The following is a 17780-nucleotide window of genomic DNA, read 5'->3' on the forward strand; positions in this document are numbered from 1 at the left end:
GTACTTTGCAACTTATCCTTTTCGTGTGTTGATGTGTACACTATCCTCTGCGTGTGTGTACTTTACAAACTATCCCGTTCGTGTGTCTGTCATCCTTTCATATGTAGATTTGAACACTATCCTCTGTTTGTGTGTACTTTGCAAATTATGCTTTTCGTGTGTGTACTTTACAAACTATCGCGTTCGTGTGTATGTATTTGTAAAACATCCTTTGCATATGTAGATATTTCAGCTATTCTATACCTGTGTGTATTTATGAACCATCCTGTACGGGTATGAATTTGTAAACTACTCATTGCATACGTGTATTTGTTACCCATTCCAAAATTGTGTGTGTATATGTAAACCATCATTTGCATATGTAGATTTGTACACAGTCCTGTGTGTATTTGCATTAGTAATCTATCCGTTGCATGTGTGTGTTACTTACTCTGTGCGAGTGCGTATTTGTAGCCTATTCTATACGTTTGTAAACTGTCCATGCTAAAATACACAACCACGGGAGGATAAATAAATAAATAAATAAATAAATAAATAAATAAATAAATAAATAAATAAATAAATAAATAAATAAATAAATAAATAAATAAATAAATAAATAAATAAATAAATAAATAAATAAATAAATAAATAAATCGAACTATGGTTTTTGCCTCGAATTGTGTCACCCAGATTGACCGATATGTGGTGATAGTGTCACGATGTGGGGAACCATATCCTACACGCAGAAATCTAGCTTCGTGCGATTTCAGGGCTATTCGGTACAAACATGACATCTTAAAGATCCCCATGGTTCCGATCATTGACCGCCAGAGGGAGTTATTCCAGCAAGACAATACCAGGCCTCACACAACACAAACCACTATTTAGCATCTTCACGCGCACGTGAACGTCAACCGGCGCCCCAGACGTTAGATGATCATATGTCGCAAGCAAGGAAGAGGAATTGGCCAGAATTGGCCATGGTCCTTTATAAAGACTTACTCGTCCATGCCGAGACGGCGCTGAGCAGTTTTGGGGACACATGGTGACCAGAACAGATATTGAAGACAACTTCCATATGGGAACGGACGCCTTCACCTATTGATCATTTTATAAGAATGTTAACAGAAAATTCACCTATGCGGTTTTTTCGGGGATAGTATATTTCAGTTAAAAATCAAACATATGTAATATATTCAACTGAGGGGTGTAGTTTCTCTTGGCGCTCAGCGTGAGTGAGTGACTTGGGTTTTACGCAGCTTTTAGCAATATTCAAGCAATATCAAGGCGGGGGACACGAGAAATGGGCTTCACACATTGTACCCATGTGTGGAATCGAACCCGTGCCTTCGGCGTGACGAGCGAACGCTTTAACCACTAGGGTACCCCACCGCCCCCGGTCAGTGTGACGAGATATTAGGTTGATTACGACTTCCAAATCACAGTACTCGGTAATTTCTGTTAAGTCTAGACACAGTTGTATGAATACGTGCGAAATTGAACAGCGCGCAAATGGATTCCGAAACTTGCAGTAAAACACTCTCTGAACCGGAGCTCCTCTAATATAAGGCCTTTCTGGTCATGTAAACGCCACCACCAAAGACGATGTTTCTACGGCCTAGCACATAAGGACTACTGACTATAGTCCGTTTGGCTCAAAAGAAGAGGGACCGATGAATTGCAATCTAACTCGAAAACTAATAAACATAACATACTCAATGAAACGCTGATCATAATCAAAACATCATACCCACTCTGTGAGGTTTTTGCAGAATTTTTGTCCTAAAAATAAAAAAGTTGTTTAACAATCTATCATTAAAATATTGACACAGTTCACTATTTGTTACGAGGGAGGAGTGCAAAGAAAGGGACAGCCAGGTGTGCGAGAACGGATGGAGACGGCACAGCACAGGTTAATGAATAAATAACTTTGTCTGTTAACGTGCTCCTCGAACACCTGGCTGTCCCTTTCTCTGCACTTTTGAGCCAAACGGACTATAATTGCGACAGAGTTTTTAGACTGTAAACGCCACCACCAAAGACGATGTTTCTACGGCCTAGCACATAAGGACTATTGACTATATTGACATAAAATATTCCTCTTCTATAGGCCCCCTCATAATGACTCTGCTGAGTTCTTTAGTACGTGTCATGGAGAGGTCAAGGACACTTCTCAATATCAGGTTTGGGGTTACGTTTACCCCAAATAGTACAGGTAGATATTCAACGAAGTATACAACTTCTGTTTGACGTGGGACGCCTTTTCAAAAGGGTTTAGCCAATAGGTCAAAGGTCATGGTTTGCGCTCTGGTTTCTGTAAAAGTATATTCAAATAATATATTACTGTTATTAGTGCACGCGTGAAATTTCATATTTGTGTGTATCTATAGAAAGCTTACATTGAACGTAGGTTGAACACCTGTCAGTGGTCATTGCCTAGGTCTCCTTGAGGGTTATCATGAAACATAAGTCCCTCTTTTACGCTGTTTCTCTTTACTTGGACAAGTGTTGGATCTTATGAAGTTGTTTTGATGAAGGTGAAGGTCAGGAATCTCATGCCATGTTAAGTGAGTGAGTTTAGTTTTACGCCGCATTCAGCACTATTCCAGGTATATGGCGGCTGTCTGTATAATAAGCAAGTCTGGACCAGACGATCCAGTGATCAACAGCATGAGCATCGATCTGCGCAACTGGGAACCGATGACATGTGTCAACCAAGTCAGCGAGCCTGACCACCCGATCCCGTTAGTCGCCTCTTATGACAAGCATGGGTTACTGAAGATCAATTCTAACCCGGATTTTCACGGGTTTTACGACCCAGGAAACTGCATCAGTTGTTTATGTCTTGGCTTAAGAAATATAGAAACAAACTTTGTAAAGATTGATTTGATGTTTTATTTATTGAATATCGATTAGTCTCCAGAGCTCCCGATTGCTCGCTAAATCGATACATCAACAGTTGATAATGGTGGCATTTAACACTTAATCTCTGGAGACTAATTTTGATAAAAACAATAAAATTCATTTAAATTGAAAAAGAGTCCCAGTGAGATGGAAGATCCTGTACCGTAAGAAATTCAGATTGCTTCATTTAAGGCTGTAAAATTGCAGAAAGGGTCGGGGGAAGGAAAAATAATATGGTTCAGGGACTATGACACAGATAGACTACCGCAGTCCCAGTACTATATTGGTTTCCCTTTCACCCAAAACTGCCATTAATATATATGCTCCAAATAAAACAAGTCTATGTTTCCATAGGTTCATAGTCTGTTATCATCTAACTAACTCAGTTCAGGGGCTACATGGTTACGTTATTAGTTGCAATACACTATTGCCACTGGATGACATGCCAGTCGATGGACCAGGCATAAAACGTCCTGTCACATAGTCTCATTTAACAGCAAATACAATGAAGAGTAAGGGACAAAGCACGCTCCCCTGTCGTACGCCGATCTTAGTATCTTGGGTTTTATATCCCCTGATCCTGAAATCGGATTTGCTAAAATTACCTAAATAACTGATAACCTGTTTAAATTGGTCTTATCTCGGTAAGGTATACATACGTACAATATTCAAACAACACAAGGCTTGTGACACACCATAGACGGCAATTCAATAGGTTTCTTTTTTATCTACCTATGTACCCATTTGATGATAAAACTATATATTGGTTGATGGAAAGTTAATGACAAGTTTGAAACCACCATCAGTAATTCAACACAAAATTGCCCTAGCAAGTAATTAAAACTGACGCACAAACGAAAGTACACACACGTGCTTTTGAATTATTTTCTGAAACGTAAATATTTTATGCTTTTGATTGCAACTTTCTCAATCGAAAAATGGGTATGAGGTTATTCATAATTACAATATAGCTGCGAGTGTGCCACTTGACACCTATTTACAGTTTATTGTTGTATTGTTTATTGTTTTATTGTTTAGTCGTATTATTTTGGGACAAGGTAGCTCCCTACTCCACCCTTCATACCTACACTCATGTATAGCATTGTTCCCTGTTTACAACTGCTGGAGCTGAACAACACGTCCTTGGAGTGGCCTGTTTATGGAGGCCTTTAAGGTCTCCATCATTTGAGATTCTGGGTGGAGCAGGGGCTGTGGGGGTAGCCTAGTGGTTAAAGCGTTCGCTTGTCACGCCGAAGGCCCGGGTTCGATTCCCCACATGGGTACTACATGTGAAGCCCATTTCTAGTGTCCCCCGCCTTGATATTGCTGGAATATTGCTAAAAGCTGCGTAAAACACAACTCACTCACTCACTTTGGGTTGAGCGTGGGATTTTGATATGATATGAATTGTTTGGTGTGTTTTTTGTCTTGACGACGCAACTGTCACAGCCATGTATGCTTCCAAGACTAAGTTTGTTTGTTTGTTTGTTGTTCAACGCCACACTCAGCAATATTCAAGCTATATGGCGGCGGTGAGTAAATAATCAAGTCTGGACCAGACAATCCAGTGACCAACAGCATTGACATCGATCTACGCAATTCGGGTACATTAACATGTGTAAACCAAATCGCTTCAAACGCATTTGATGCATGTGGGGTCTGTTTTGTTTTTTTAAATATATATAGGTTTTAACAAACAGTTGCAAGATTAGTTGTTTGTTTGTTTGGTTTTGATTATGAAATCTATAAATCTTCATATATTTCGTTAGTATATTTTGTGGCAGACCACTTTTTCATCAGTCCTAACTAATAATCATGGAATAATCATGGTTAGGGGGAAATGCTCCTTAGGGATTTCTTTTCGGGGAAGACTGAATCCGCCTCAGATACTTTATTGTGTTATATTTATTGCTGAAATTGTATATGGTTGAACCTGTTTGCTGAAATACCCCATGTGTACAGTACACAACCCTTTGCACTTAAAAGAATCCCTAGTGTTGTACACAACCCTGTGCACTTAAAAGAACCCACGAATCCGTCGGTATATGACCAGATGGTGGCCACATGAATACGTGCAAACACCTAGTTGCGGGTACAGCAACGTGCAGTGAAGTTGGACAAAGTGCTGTGAGTATGTGTCCCAGTCCAGCTAGCTGTGAATGGGTACCTCGGTGCGCCTTGTGGCAGCGAGAGTTGTATGTTCCCCCAAGGAGCTGAGATTGATACTAAGATGTGCCGTTGAGATTGACATCCAATGATCGAAGGGAAAAATACCAGCGCCTTGAGCACGCACTAGTGCGTGGATATGTGCGCTATGTATATATCAATAATAACTATAATGGAGATTCCAGTGGGGTTCTCCAACTTGCTAAATGATTCATCTGGTTCTTTGACCATGTTCCGCGCGTGTGACTGTACACCAACGTCAAATATCACTGCTCATTGTTCGGGGCTCAGCGCGGGGGAAAATTAGCATCCCTTGCTACTTTAATTTACAGTTTTGACTCAGTCTAAGTAAACTTAGGCTCAGTATTATTTGGTACACTGCTATACTGAGTCTAACAAAACCTTGTGGAAGGTCCCGTTAGCGGCTCATTCCCACTTACTCAACTTGCTGGGGGGATTAAAAGAGATTAACAGTTACGGGTCAGTGATTGTGCACGGTGAATCTGTTACCCCTGCTATGGTTGTGACATAAGTTCACCCAGCATTCCAATCAGGGCCGATCAGAGCAACCTCATGACCACCGGTGAACATATTTCACAAGATAAACTATATGAACCATATTCATGTTATTTGCTACAAATTGAATTTTAATTAAGTGAACTATGCCAACGACAAGTATTATAAAGTATGGAGATTTCCTTGTTTCTCCATTGCACTATGGCAAACTTTCACGTAAACACTTGTTTCATTCCCAATGGACACGGCGGTCAGTACTTGGTCTACAGGGGCTGTAAGTTCAGTATCAAGAGTGAGTGAGTGGGTAAATATTTAACGTCACATCGGCAATATTTCGGCCATATCGTGACGAGAACATGTTTGATATTGAAATGGAATATGTGTCTATTATATAACCCTGTCGTCAAAGGACAGTAAAACAACTAGAATTTAACAATTACAATTACATCTAGTGTGGAAAGTTAAAACTCATAGCACTACTTGGACAATACAATATTAAAACAGGCTACAGATTGTCAACAACTGAAGGTAGATCACCACACAAGGGACTCAGTATCAAGACCAGACGAAGGACTGTTTTTACCACCCCGACATTAAGGCCATTGGCATTTTAAATAAGGAACAAGTCTGGATGGAGGCATGTGTTCTTCAGCTAAGATACGGTGCCAGACCTCCACCTAGGAAGAGAAGATGAGTTGCACCGAACCATGCCTTGGAAATGTACAAGAGACTCAGTATCACATTAAACTGGTAATTAAGTGTGAAAGGTGTGCTGTGAAATATGGATGTATAATATGTGACATGATGTTGATGTTGTATTAAGTTGTATAAATGGATAACTTGTATATATATAATAATAAATACAGACAAACATTGAATCAAACGTAGTAGCATTTTATCCCATTTGGCCCCGGATACTATTTCACAGGGAACCAAATAAGGGATTAAAGGGGATTATCACACCTCAGTGATTTCTTCTACTGAAACAATAGGAGTTGGGTAAGTGGGAAGACCCCGCGTCAGCTAACCTTTGAGCGAGCTATGACCGTCCAATCAAACGCGAGACGGCCGAACGGATTTAACCAATCAGACAACGACTACTTGTTAGGGTTCGGCGGGACTTACAAAGCGGTTTTTGGATTTTCTCTTCCCTGGTCGCTGACACTGATCCATCAACAAACTAAAATACGCATAAAACACAGATATTAGACCTGCAGTATATACGCTTATGGATTTCTAATGACATGGTTACTATTGCTTATATTTTCGCAAGATGACATCCTTGAATATTGACAAAAACGCTATTTTCAGCGACTGTTTACTCATTGCGTGTATCACTCGGAAGCGATCGTGCGGAAAATAGCATTCGGAATCGTTCTAGTTTTTTTAGGTAAAGGTTCAAACGGTATCTGCAAATGTTAACGTTCGCGATTTGGTAAGCTGTGTTCTGATTGGTCAGTCCAAAAGGTTAGCTGACGCGACCTTCTACTAGGTTTTGTTAGACTCAGTATAGCAGTGTAACGAATAATACTGAGTCTAAGTTTACTTAGACTGAGTTTTGACTGTACTTGGATTATACTTTTGTGTTATAACATTCATTAACAAGAGCTGTTTTGTGTTCACGTTGTGTGATTCAATTGGGTATAACTCCGGTATAAAAGGTATTCAAGGTACAGTCCGTTTGATTTCATTTGAGACCGATGAATTGCTCACTGACACAAAATCTAATAATTGCAACAAAACCAACTTTTGCACAGTCACATGAAATCGACAGACCAACTCTGATGATTTGTCTCATAATTTTGGACACTGGAGTAAAAAAGCTGTTTAACAAACGATCATTATTTTGTTGTCACTTTTTGCTATTTTGTACGAGGGGGAGCCACTTGCTGGTAGAACAGCCAGATGTGCGAGTTGCACGTGTGAAATTGAAATTTCACTACACTCGCTTCTTGATTACCTGCCTGTTTTGTGTTAGTGGGCTATTCATCGGTCTGTTTACCACATATGGGACCAATGACCCCAAAGAAATCGGGTTTAGATCCCACGGTCATTGGTCTCTGGCACTAAAGGGACGTAACTCTCCCTGGAAATGCGCGTCTCAAGACGACTGAGTAGTAGTTGCATCTATTGACAACAGGTTCAATGCAGTATTAACGTTTGTCTTGACAACCCGATAATCTGGTGAAATTCCGGATAGAACTGGTCTTCAACAGTCCATGTTTGTTGTAAGAGTCGAATAACGGGATCGGGTGGTCAGATTCGCTGACTGTGATATGTGCTATCTTCGTGCAAGGACGCCACAGAAAAGCTCATGTGTCACTCCTTGTTTTGGTAACAGCTGTTTATAATCATTAGTCTATCGTAACACATGTTCCTTTGAATTTAGTTACAGCTGACGAATGAATCTTTATTCAAATTAGATATAAGGCACTTTTGATGGTTATAGGGAGTGAGTGAGTGTGGTTTTACGCCGTTTTACGTCGCTTTAAGCAATATTCCAGCAATATCACAGAGGGGAACACTAGAAATGGGCTTCACACATTGTATCCATGTGATAAATCGAAATGGTGTCTTCAGCATGCCGAACGAACGCTTTACCACTAGGCTAGCCCACCACCCCTAAAAAGCACGTAAATGAACCAAATAACTATAAAAGTTTATATACACCGCCCCACCGCCCCGCTAACACTAATTATAAATGTCATACTATAAAAAACTAATGTATTAATTATTTTTATTATTTTTTTATTCTTATAGTTATAGGCGGAACAGCCAAAGACACACTTTCCTGTTAAAATATAATTAATGTACCGTGGTAATAATAGGGGCTGGGACGGATACTCGGGTACTCGAATCCGGATCGGGTACAGCTGGATATGAGTCCAATTCCAAGGAATCGAGTACCCGGAAAGGGAGAGAACTCTGTAATGTCAAGGGCATGTAACTCAAACCAAGAACAAAATGTACGACATGCTAAGAGTGTTTGGGCTCATTTTGAGCTTGATGCAAATGGCAAGAGAACCGAATGCCGTCTGTGTGGTACCATGTTATGTATTGTGGAAGCAGTGCAAGTTCAATGAACAAACATCTTGCTCTAAAACACAACGTAAAACATAAAGGTGTTCATTGCATTGAGTAACTCTAATTGCTTATTAAGTTAGTTCATTAAATGTTGTTAAGATTACATTGAATTTTGTCATTTCAATTTCATGAACACATCTTTCACTTCTGTGTCTACATTCACTATATAGAGATTGTAATTAAAAGATTGTATGTGTTGGGAATATCAATTAAAACTAATGAATTAACATATTAAAGCGAACGTTTATTGAAAGAGCACATTCTGATTTGCAAATACAATGTTCGACTGATTATCATGACAATAAGAAGAAAGTTATCAGAAACATACAGAAGCACAATTCACTTAGATCACATATAATACCATTCAGTTAATATACATTTTATAGTTGAACAAATAATATCAGCATACAGTTATTCCAATGAAGATACGCAATGTTCACTTAATATATACAAATTTAAAATATTTAAATAACAATAGTTGTACAACTGTACAAGAATCTGTATCGAAACGTCGCACTCACGAAATAAAGAAGTTGTTATCCATAAAAACTTGTTCCATATTGTACGTCTCAACTTCTAAAATGCCACTCAAACAAGTTAATAGTTTTTGTGTTTTCTTTTTATTTAAACGTGAAAATATAGCATTTAGATATATTTCTTTATCCCTACATTCACACAAAAGTATTTCAATGCGACTTTTAATAATCTTCTGGAAGGATAAAAATTTAATCACTGTATTAGTTTGTATTGTATAATAGACTAACTGTAATGCAACTGAGTTGCGCAACAGAGCAAAATGACCAGTTTTCCCTCATGCGAGCACAGCATTTTGCTATGTTGCTAACTCAGTTGCATTACAGTTTGCTGGTCTGTATATCTCGTATAGAATTCTCCAGTCAGTAAATACATCAATCAAATTTTATTCTAGGTAAGTTTACAATAAATCTACATGTAAAACATTATAGGTTCAGTTAGAATATCACATCTGAAGGTAGTTGTGTACTAGTTGACAAAATAACGTGTCTTTCTCATTGACGTAACACACATTTACATCTTTGGTATTGTCCGGTTAATGGAGGTTATTATTAACGACTGTTATTTATTTGGACATGAGCAATGAGTTGTCATGTCACAGTAACAGCGGGAAGGAAAAGTGCCGTGGAATGTAAGTAATGGTATTACTCTTTATATTAGTTAAACAGACGTAAATTAAATAGTCAAAGATCAGTTTCAATGTCTTATTGCCATCCTTTCAAATTTTCTATAATAATTTCTGTCAAATCGTGATTGGATATTCAGAAGTTGACAGAGCGCTGTATTCCTTACATTTCCGGGTACTCGATTCCGATTCGGGTAAATACATGCGGGTACTCGATTCCATTTTGTCCTACCCGTCCCAGCCCTAATGTCCTCATTGCACGTCGATAGCTCCTTAAATAATATTGTATTATGAATATTAGCTAAAAATCACATTTCATGTAATTTGACACGTAAATTAATCAACATCTAGACCAAAATGTCCCCATTGTATAAAGTCATTATCTTATATACCTATTGGGCTGGGAGAAATAATTAATCTGATTCCGATGTGAACAGCTTGTCGGGTCTGCCAACATTGTATAGATTGACGGAGAACACGTGTTGCAGTGACGTTCATGCCTTGTGTCAAAACACTGACGTTTTGTTGGAACAAGTCGATATATACTCAGTATATCCAAGATATAAAAGCTGTCATGAGCTCCAGAGTAGCTGTGCTATGCATAAAATCAACAGGAAATATTGATTGTATAATGATATGGTTAATGACAATTAGGTCTGCAACACGATATCCAGCAATAAGTACACAGGAGACAATATGCTGGATATTGGGTTATGGGGTGAAACTAGTTCTAATACGGCTTTTTTCCAGTTTTGGTTACTGAGGCTAGTTCGTTGAATTATTTTATATGACGCCTCAGTAATTACGGCTGCCATATATGATTCTGGGAGTGATATGAGATGTGAGAAATGGGGTGTCACGTTGTGTTCCAGATGATTGTACTGGTACTGATACTGATGTGTGTGTGTGTGTGAGAGAGAGACATGTGTGTCAACCAAGTCAGCGAGTCTGACCACCCGATCCCGTTAATCGCCTCTTACGATAAGCAGGGAACCTGTATTGACGGAGAACCTGTGTTGAGGGAGAACTGTGTTGTGTGGTCTCTTGTGTGGTGTGGTGTGTGTATCTGCAGTGTGTGATTCTGCGCAGTGTGTCTCTGCGTGTGTGTGTGTGTGCGTGTATCTGTATGTGTGAGTGACTGAGTGAAAGAGAGTTAGCGAGAGAGAGATTATGTGTGGTGTGAGTGGCTGTAGTGTGTGATGTGTGTGGTTCTGTGCTGTGTGTCTCTGCGTGTGTGTGCGCATGTGTCTGTGTGTGTGTGAGTGAGTCAGGGAAAGGGAGTTAGCGAGAGAGATTATGTGTGGTGTGATGTGAGTAGCTGTAGTGTGTGATGCCTGTGGGTCTCCGTTGCGTGCCCCTGTGTGATAATGTGTGTGCGTGTGTGAGAGAGAGAGTTAGAGTTTGCGCGTGTCTGTTTGCATCGTGTGTGTGTGTGTGTGTGTGTGTGTGTGTATTGTCTTTCTGTGCTGTGTTTGTGGTTCTGCGTTTTATGCGTGTGTCTATTTGCGCGCTTGTGTGTACTGTCTTTCTGTGTGTCCGTGTGTGACTGTGTGAGATAAGGTTGGGTGCGTACATATATGTGTGTATTTACGCGCGCGTGTGTGTGTGCATGTCTGTGTGTTGCACTGGAGGTGGTCTCTGTGTGTGTATGTGTGTTTTTCTCTGTGTGTCTGGACTAATATCGGTCTTTCGTGACAACCAATTCAGACACCTGCCACAGACAAACAATCATACCAAACCCAGACTCCCCTACTACAGGCCCTTGTTTTACCCCCTTAATGACGGTACCCTGTACATCTAAGGGTATGAGTGAGTGAGATTGGTTCTACGCCGCTTTTAGCAATATTCCAGCAATATCACGGCGGGGGGACACCAGTAATGGGCTTCACACATTGTACCCATGTGGGGAATCGAACCCGGGTCTTCGGCGTGACAAGCGAACGCTTTAACCACTAGGCTACCCCACCGCCCCCTCTAAGGGTATGAACCCCCCGGGGAGAGAGTGTGTGAGCATGATTTACGTCGCTTTTAGCAATATTCCAGCAATATCACCAGGAATGGGCTTCAAATTTGGGAGGAATCGAACCCGGGTGTTCGGCATGACGAGTGAACGCTTTAACCACTAGGCTACCCCACCGCTCCCGGCCGGGGACTGAACCATTGACCTTCCGCTCTCCACTGCACCATAAAGACACCCCTGATAAATTGAGAACAACCCCACGCGAATATACGCCAGTATCTCCAGTGTTGTAGCCTATCTCGGCTAACGCTCAGTCTATGAATATATATAATTTTGATACAAACAAACAATCCCATTTAAATTGAAAACAAGCCCCAGTGAGAAGAGAGACTGAACCTGGTGAAATCTAAGCGTGCTTCATTAACGACATGGGCGGTGGGGTAGCCTAGTGGTTAATGCGTTCGCTCATCGCGTGGAATATTGCGGCGTAAAAGCAACTCAATCATACATTTAGGACTTAAGCCAAGACAGTCTAGAGATTAACGGACGAAAACTCCCAAGACAAGACAGCGCAACCTGTGATATTTTTAAAACTCAGGAAAACGATATGTTAATTCTGAAACGCTGAGATTCCGATGCTTAATAAACGTTTAAGAAATACATACGTTTTACAACACAGTAAGTGGTCGTATAGCAGTTTCCTCCCTGACATGACTCAGCACAAATAGATGAAGCTGCCTGCTAGAAAACCAAGACAATCGGGAGTTTGACGGACCAGAAATTCACGGGACAAGATGCCACAACCGGCGATTTTGTTGACCCTCATAAAAACGATGTGAAAATTTTGAAGCACTGTTATTAAGTTAAAACAAAACAACTCAGAAGAAATATATACGTTTTACAACACAGTAGGTGGCAGGATAACAGTTTTGGCCCAAACATGACTCAACAAATAGACATGGCGCTTTGCTGTAAAACAACCAAGACAATCAAGAGTGTGACAGACCAGAAAACCACGTGACAAGATGGCGCAACCGGCGATTTTGTTGAAACTCAAAAACGGTATGTGAATTTTGAAACGCTGAGATTTCAATGCTCATCATTTTTTTAAAAAAAATATACACGTTTTACAACTCAATAGGTGGCCATATACCTGGTTCCGCCCAACCATGACTCAGCAATATAGAAATACTATTGAGCTTTGATGACACTCAGGATGTTAAATTACCCAGCAACAATATCGACCTGTATCATTGTATGTAGATGGACGGCATCTATAGACAAACGTTTCAAACTTTACGCTTGGACGACAGCTCTGGTCGTGATCACGGAACAAAGCAAGCCTATATGCATGCACCTTTGAAGAGGTCCGTTTTATAAGTGGTGTTAAGAACCCACGCCTATCCCAATACGTGACTAACGTGGTCGGTCGGTCGGTCGGTCGGTCGGTCGGTCGGGCCTGGCTGATTCATGCTATCATACCTCAGCTGAATATAGCCATGTTCATTATGTCAACCACTTGGATGTGTGACCAGATTGGACTGTTTACAGACAGCTCCTTCTACCTTCAACTATACTCCAATACAAAAACCTTAGCGAACCTCAAACACACACACACACCACCACCACCACCACCACACACACACATGCACAGACAACCACACACCTGAGCGCGTGCACATACACACAACCACGCATACAGTTACACATATCCAACACAGCCACACACATACAGAACCATACACATACACAACCACACATACTCTCAAGAGACCAGGTTACACCAGGTCATACGGTTACACACACACAACCACACACTTGCGCGCACACACATGCACAGACAACCACACACCTGAGCGCGTGCACATACACACACAACCACGCATACAGTTACACATATCCAACACAGCCACACACATACAGAACCATACACATACACAACCACACATAATCTCAAGAGACCAGGTTACACCAGGTCATACGCGCGCGCGCGCGCACGCACACGTACACACACACACAATGTCATATACGTACACACAACCCCCAACACCACACACATGAACGCGCGCGCAAACGCACACACACAAAACACACACAAAAAAAATCCCCAAAAAAACAACAAACAACAACACGCGCACAGACACATTCACTGAGTCTTTACATTTTGATTCAGTTTCCGTCGGGCACCAATACACCGATACTATATCTATTGTGCCCAAACAACAACCCTGTAACGCCTGCATAAATGAATACATTTTCAATCCTCGCACAGTTTGCTTCAATAAGTCAAACAAGCTATTTGGACACCTGTCTTTTTAATATTTACGGTACACTAATTCCCCATGTACGTGTGCAGTCTTGCAGAACAAACAACCCATGTATCATTCATGTACACGATGGAAAGTCCCCACGTATTTCGAAATTCAATGTGAACAAAGTGTTGCCACATTAACTGACAGTGTGTGAAAGATCCATTGTGCAACACTGCATGCATCTACGTTCGACATATAGTTCTGAAAAAATAAGTCACGGACTAACTATTATGTCTGACATTGCACTTGGTAAATGGTCTCCAATGAAATATTTATAGTCATCCTCTGCCAGACGCGTGTTATGATCACACCCGAGCTCAAACAGTCAATTCAGTTCTTGATTCTCCTAAATCATCCGGGGCGGTGGGGTAGCCTAATGGTTAAAGCGTTGGCTCGTCACGCCGAAGACCCGGGTTCGAATCCCCACATGGGCACAATGTGTGAAGCCCATTTCTGGTGTCCCCCGCCGTGATGTTGCTGGAATATTGCTAAAAGCGGCGTAAAACCAAACTCAGTCAGTCAGTCCTAAATCATCCGTTGAGGGTGCTCTCCCTTTTGGAATGCCGAATACCATCCCTGTTCAAAAACATTCTTGATTCCATGAAATGTGTTTTAGGTCCTCCGACGCCTATGATAAAACGCTTATACTTAACTATCGTATAAATTTCTTACAAAAGACCAAACAAAATATCAAGCACAACACTTGGCCATGTATCCGATGTCAGCATACCAGCTAGCCTGTCTCACAGTCCCTAAACCACATTATTTCCCCAATGCCTTGCTCTCCCTGCAATGCTGAAGCCTTAAATGATGCATGTCTTGATTCCCTCCGGTTCTGATTCTCACAAATCACTGGGGCTTCTTTTCAATTTAAATGGGTTTATTTGTTACTATCAAAATTATATTTGTTCAGGGACAAAGCGTTAGTCTATATTCAAGTCTAACTTACATATGCGCCTAGTGGTTAAGGCGTTCGCTCGTCACGCTGAAGACCCAGGTTTGATTCCCCACATGGGCACTATGTGTGAAGCCCATTTCTGGTGTCCCCCGCCGTGATATTGTTGGAAAATTGCCAAAACCAAACTCACTCACTCACTCACTAACTTACATATGCAGTGCTCAATGGTGTGACTCAGTACCTATAATGGATGCCAAGACCAATTAAGTAATATGGAGGATGCCCCGAGGATGCCAATGTTTATATTGTTGGTCTTTCTTACTTGCAAAGAGAGACAAATTCACAGAATAGTTAACCCTTTCAACTGCGCTTGTTCAAGCATTTAAAATATAAACATATGTATTAGCTGTGCACAATGATATTACTTAATAATTCTTCAAAGGGATGCCATGATGAATGTCATGATGGATGCCACTGGATGCCTGGAGGATGCCAATGTTTCAAAGCTAAATTAATCTTCGTTTTACTTGCTTGCAAAGAGACACATCATCAAAATAGTTAACCAATTTAACTGCTTACTGTAATGCATTTCAAAGTAAATATACTCATCCCAATAATGGTTGTCACCCCCAGCCTATTAATAAAATTGAAGGGGTGACAACCATTATTGACTAACTGACTGACTGACTGAGTTTGGTTTTACGCCGCTTTTAGCAATATTCCAGCAACATCACGGCGGGGGACACCAGAAATGGGCTTCACACATTGTACCCATGTGGGGATTCGAACCCGGGTCTTCGGCGTGACGAGCCAACGCTTTAACCATTAGGCTACCCCACCGCCCGACAACCATTATTGGCATGGGTATATATATATACAAGCTGACTAGCTGTGAGTGGAGTGAGTGAGTGAGTTTAGTTTTACATCGCTTTTAGCCATATACCACAATATCACGGCGCGGGCACAGAAATGAGCCTCACATATTGTACCAATGTGGTGAATCGAACCCGGGTCTTCGTTGACGAGCAAACGCTTTTTCAACTGGGCTACCCCCACCGCTGTCACAATCTGTGCACATTCATATAATTCATAAGACAAATTAAATGGTATGCCTGGATGCCAAGATGCCTGGATGCCAAGATGCCTGGATGCCTAGAGGGTAGACATCGGTTCACTTACTAATGTGTTTATCATATTGCAGGTGCCTCCCAAATCAACACGTCTTAAGGGTTTAAACAGCAAGATAATCACACGTCGAAATAAACGCCCGGGGTGTTACACCTGCTTACGGAGAAGCCCCGCAAAGATTTAAGTCGTACTGCCCGTGAATACGTTTGAAGAGAACGAGGATTTAGATGATCCGGTAAAGGTGTTATTAAGTGGTTTGAAAGGGGTCTAGGATGCCACATCTCCTGTCACTAGGACAAAGCCACCCGGACAAATGCCACCAAGGACAAAGTCATTTTCATTTTCCTACATTTGTCCAGGTATATTTTCATTACGGCTCTCATTATCATCTTTCATTTTCCCATAAAGTCTGATGTTGCGAGCTACATTTGTCCAGAATTCCATTTGCATCTTTGTCCAAATCCCTCAAGAATTGGCCATGGAGACGCTGGTGTCTGTTTCCGAAATCTGCACGTGGTACTGGCGATAAAATGCCTGTGTTAAAGCGCGCTCTCAAGTTAGCCGAAGAGAGAGAAGCCCAGAGAATAGAGAGAGAGAGAGAGAGAGAGAGAGAGAGAGAGAGAGAGAGAGAGAGAGAGAGAGAGAGAGAGAGAGAGAGAGAGAGAGAGAGAGAGAGAGAGAGAGAGAGAGAGAGAGAGAGCAGTTCTTGGGTGCTGGAGTATTGCTAACAGAGGCGTAAACTCACTCACTCACTCACTCACTCACTCACTCAGCGAGTCTGACCACCCGATCCCGTGTAATCGCCTCTTACGATAAGCATGGGTTTCTAAAACCTAATCCTTTCCCGAATCTTCACGGGCGTAGTAATATCTCTCTATATATGTAACCGGATTTTCATCAAGATATTTGAGCCAAACTGTCATTTCTAAACAAAGTGAATCTTTGAAATAGCCTCTTAAGACAAGCCTTTACAGAACGTATTTTCTCTGTACAAAAGTACATGCAAAGCCAATTGAATCCAATGTTGAATCCAAGCTTCATGTCATTTTGAGTTAATTATTGAGCTAATATTATACTAAATATATGAATAGAATAAAGTATGCTACATTTGCCAATGTTTACCGGAACATGTTGCAATAACAGTTCAGCGTTTATCTATTAATAGTTTCCGTAATATAATTGACGGACATCCCATTGTTTGTGTGGAAACGTTCAGGTGGTTTTAATGACGTATCTATTTCCAGACTGGAAATTTCAAGGTCAGTTCTGTCTGGCTGTGTGTCTCCTTGCCATGGCAAAATTAGTCAACCCTGGGATCATTTCACAAAGTCATAGACATTGCTAATATGTTGCCAAAAAACCCACAGATACTGCGCCCAGTAACGACGATGCCAGTCACAATCAAAACGCCCAAAATCTCAAAACACCAGTTGTGTACTTTCTTTTGTACGTCGGTTTAGGTATTAAAGGTGTAGGTATTTATATGAAAGCGCAATTGATCACTGGATTGTCTGGTCCAGACTCGATTATTTACAGACCGCCGCCATATGGCTGGAATATTGCTGAGTGCGGCGTAAAACTAAACTCACTCACGACATCTGAAAGTACATATACCCAATTGTTTTATCGGCATTCTGGAGTTTGAAGAGTCAATAATGAACATACGACTTA

At 41.0% G+C, this 17780-nt stretch overlaps 1 protein-coding gene across 1 annotated transcript in view; it reads right to left on the bottom strand.

Moving 5' to 3' along the window:
- The window catches only part of LOC124283877 (cysteine dioxygenase type 1-like), a 40541-nt gene that overhangs the window by 13559 nt on the left and 9202 nt on the right, over positions 1–17780 (bottom strand). The gene's annotated exons all lie outside the window — the stretch shown is intronic.

This window comes from Haliotis rubra, unplaced genomic scaffold (genome assembly GCF_003918875.1).
Source record: "Haliotis rubra isolate DU_JTF1 unplaced genomic scaffold, ASM391887v1 Scf324, whole genome shotgun sequence".
Taxonomy (NCBI): domain Eukaryota; kingdom Metazoa; phylum Mollusca; class Gastropoda; order Lepetellida; family Haliotidae; genus Haliotis; species Haliotis rubra.